Raw genomic sequence first — 4,430 nt, forward strand, 5'->3', positions numbered from 1 at the left:
CCTCTCGTCCCCTTCTGACCTTTGTTCACCCCAGACTTTTTTCCTCTCCAATTGACCCTTGACCCCCTCATGACACTGGATTCTAAGTATCCCGTCACCCTCCTCCTCATTCCATTTCCTCTGACCTCCTGGACCTCTGTGAACGTGACTTCTGCTCTCCCTCAGCCCCTGCCAGTGACCCCTGACCTCCATTTCAACTTCCCACACCCCCCTTCAGTGACCCCTCTCCCACAGTTCCTCCCTGCCAACCTCTTGTTGACCCCGATGCCAGTCTTCCTGTTCCCCCAACCCTTGGACTCCCTGCGACCTTTGACCTTTATGTTCCCTGTTCCTTCCTGTGACCTCTCTCCATCCTCACCCCCAACATTCCCCTCTCCCTCTGTCCCCAAACCCCACTGCCAGAACACGAAGACTCCAGCCGGAGAAAACAGGAACAGATAACAGATGGTGGCCTAGCAGGGTCCAGATGGCTCAGATGACAGCTCAGACGATGGTGCGGACATCAGCCCAGACAGTGGCTCAGACAACAGACTGGGCCCAAGCAATAGGCCAGACACAGGCCCAGACCATAGACAATGGTCCAGACACAACCCAGTGCAGGCTTAGACAACAGACAGCAGCCCAGACACTGGCTCAGACACCGGACCAGATCGTGGGCTCAGACAACGGCCCAAACAAGGGCTCTGATCAAGAAACGATAACATACCCAAGGGGAGGAATCGAGGAGAGGGTCTCGGAGAAGGCCGGGACATGGGGAGACAGGAGACAGTCGGGGAATTGTGATGGGGTGGGGGGGAATGGGGTGTTTACTGGATTTGGGATGGCTAAAGGGGTGTTTCTGGAGACAGGACACCCCTCCACCTCCTCTTCCTCCTTCAACACCACCCCCCACCGCAGTCTCACTCTCTCCCTCTTCTCCTCACCACCGCCCCCCCCCCATACTTGTCACCATGCCTGGGATCCCTCTACGTCCCAAGAGGTGAGTGGGAAACTGACCTCCCTCCCCCTTCCAAAACAACATGGACCAGGATAGTCTGTGTGACCCCACACTCCAACCCACCTCCCCCCAACAAAACACAAATCAGGAAGGGAGGGATGAGCAGGGTGATTATTCAAGCTCCTCCACCCACTCCCCTCCCTTTGCCCCACCCACCAGCAATACAACAGGGCAAAGAGGGAGGTGGGTCCCAGGGGTGGGTAGGGGGGACCCAGTGCAATTCCTCCCTCGCCCTGTCCTGGGATTGGGAGCCCAGTGTCTTCCTGCCCTACCCTCCTCCCCGGACCCTCGTCATCACCTTCCCCGCACTTTGCAACTTTTATATCTCACAGCGTCAGTCTTCGACTGGGGAAGGAAAGGGCACAGATTGTGGTGGGGGGTGGGTGGTTGTGTTGTGTCTCACTCCCCCCTCCCCCAAGGTCTCCCCTCACCCCCCCAACCCCCGTGGGAACTTCTTCACAAAATAAAGAGTGTTTGTTATAAATTACGACTGACGCGGTGCACTTGATAGGTGTGTCAGGGAATTCTGAATTGGGAAATTCGTTCATCGTTGTCACGTGTACCCTGGTAAGGTGAAACATTTTGTTCCATGCAGATCATTTCATCACATCAACGCATTGAGGCCGTACAAGTAGCAGAATGCAAAATAGTGTTACAGTTACGGAGCAAGTGCCGTTCTGTCAGACAATAAGGTGTAAGGGTCACAATGAGGTAGAACCTACAACCACTCAGCTGTGTATGGCCCATATCTCTTTAGACATTCCCTATCCATGTACCTGTCCAAGTGTCTTTTAAATATTATTAATGTACCTGCCTCAACCACATCCTCTGGCAGCTTGTTCTATATATGGACCACCCTCTGGGTGAAGAATATGCCCCTTTAAGTCTCTCCCCCCTCACCTTAAACCCGTGCCCTCTAATTGTAACAGACTAGTGAGTCTTACTTCAGTGGCGTGCAAACTATTGGAGAAGATTCTTAGAGAGCGGATTTACGACCATCTGGAGAAGCATTATCTGATTAGCGAAAGTCGGCATGGCTTTGAGAGGGGCAGGTCGCGCCTTGCGAGCCTGATTGTATTCTTTGAGGAAGTGACAAATCAAATTGATGAAGATAGAGCAGTGGTTAAAGTGTATATGTATTTTAGTAAGCATTTGACAAGGTTCCGCACAGTAAGCTCACTCTAAAAGTCAGGAGGCACGGGATCTGGGGAAACTTAGCCCCGTGCATCCGGATTTGCTTTTCTATGGAAGGTAGAGGGGTTGTAGCAAATGGAGAGCATTCTGCTTGGAGGTCACTGACTAGTGGTTTTCCACATGGATCTGTTCTGAGACCCCTGTAGGGAAGTGGTAGGGTGGGTTATTAATTTTGTAGAATACATGAAGGTTGATGGAGTTATGGATAGTTTAGAAGGTTGTTGGGGATTATAGCAAGGCATTGACAGGGTGCGGAGCTGGACTGTGAAGTAGCAGATGAAGTTAAATCTGGAACAGTGTGAAGTGATCCACTTTGGAAGGTTGAACTTGAAGGTAGAATAAACGGCAGATTTCTTAGCAGTGTGGAGGAGCAGAGGGACCTAGGAGACCAGGACCATACAGTACGTTGCTGAAAGTTTCCACCCAAGTTTGTTAGGTTGGCTAAGAATGTGTATCACACTGGAGGAACTCAGCAGGTCAGGCAGCATCTATGGAGAGGAGTAAACAGTTGGCGTTTCTGGGTAAGACCCTAAATCAGAACTGACAACAGATCCCAACATCTCCAGTTCCAATGATCTGGATGCTTCCAATCCACCGATTATGCATCCTCTAGCTCCGGCTGCATCCCCAACCTTGGCCACCTTCACCTCCAGGCCAAGACCATTCTCAGTGCTACTGGGTCCCTTGACTTCCCTTCCCTCAGCAGTACCTCCCACCAACCCTGAGTCTCTCAGGCTCCCCTGACACCGCTTCATTTCTCACACAATCTTCCTCATCCTATCTTTACTGAACACCCCAATCCTTCCTTCTCCACTGACGCCTCAAACTCTCTTCTCCCCCCTCATCCCAGCTGTAATCCCTGCCTTGTCTTTATCATCTCTCTGACCTTCCCCTCTTTGAGGTGGAATGTTCTGTCCTCAGCAAAAGCCTTACCTTTGTCCCCCTGCATCCGCACCTCAGTAAGTTCAGCACCTACCAAGATGCTGAGCTCTTCTTTCATTGCCTCCTTCACCAAGCCCACTTTGGCAAGGTTTCCCCACCCTACACTAATGACTCTCACCCTTTCTCCTGTCTCCACCCCTCCTCTTCTGGCGGACGCCATTCTGGATCTTTTCATTTCCAATTGCTAACATGACATCAAAAGGAGGAAAAGAGTGAGAATAAAGCTGTCCTTTTCTGATTGGTTGCCAGTGACTAGTGGTGTTCCACAGGAGTTGGTGTTGAGCTGCTTCTTTTCATATATATCAATAGTTTAGATGATGGAATTGATGATGTTGTGGCCAAGTTTGCAGACAATATGATGATGGGTGGAGGGGCAGGTATTGTTGAGGAAGCAGGGACTCTGCAAAAGGATAGACAAATTAGGAGAATGAGCAAAGAAGTGGCAGATGGAAAACAGTGTGGGGAAATGTATCGCCATGCCCTTTGGTAGAGGGATAAAAGTATAGTCTATTTTCTAAACAGGGAGAAAATTCAAAAATCAGGTGCAAAAGGTCTCGAGAGTCCTTGTGCGGGATTCCCTAAAGGTTAACTCACAGGTTGAGTCAGTGGTAAGGAAGGCAAATGCAACATTAGCATTCATTTCGAGAGGATTACAATACAAGAGCAAGGTCAGACCGCAGAGTATTGTGAGCAGTTTTGGGCCTCTTATCTAAGAAAAGATGTGTTGGCATTGGAGAAGGTCCAGAGGAGGTTCACGAGAATGACTCTAGGAACTCTGGGTTATTGTATGAGGAGCATTTGATGGTTCTGAGCCTGTACTCACTGGAGTTTAGAAGAGTGAAGAGGGAACTCATTGTAACCTATTGAATATTGAAAGGTGGATGCAGAAAGGATGTACTGGCTTTTGAGGCGATGCAGAGGAGATTCACCAGGTTGATTCCAGAGATGAGCGGGTCAGACTAAGAGGAGACTTTGAGTTGCCTGGGAGTGTACTCGTTGGAATTCAGAAGGATGAGAGGAGATCTTATAAAAATTATGAAAGGAATATATAAGATAGAGGCAGGAAAGTTGTTTCCACTGGTAGGTGAGACTAGAACTAGGGGAGAGCCTCAAGATTTGGGGGGATTCTAGAGTGGTGAATTTGTGGAATTCTCTGTCCAATGAAGCTGTGGAGGCTGCCTCAGTAAATATATTTAAGACAAGGCTGGATGGATTTTTGCATAGTAGGGGAATAAGGGTTATGGGGAAAAGGCAGGTAGGTGGAGGTGAGTCGATGGCCAGATCAGCCATGACCTTA

Source organism: Mobula hypostoma, chromosome 11 (assembly GCF_963921235.1).
Source record: "Mobula hypostoma chromosome 11, sMobHyp1.1, whole genome shotgun sequence".
Lineage (NCBI taxonomy): Eukaryota > Metazoa > Chordata > Chondrichthyes > Myliobatiformes > Myliobatidae > Mobula > Mobula hypostoma.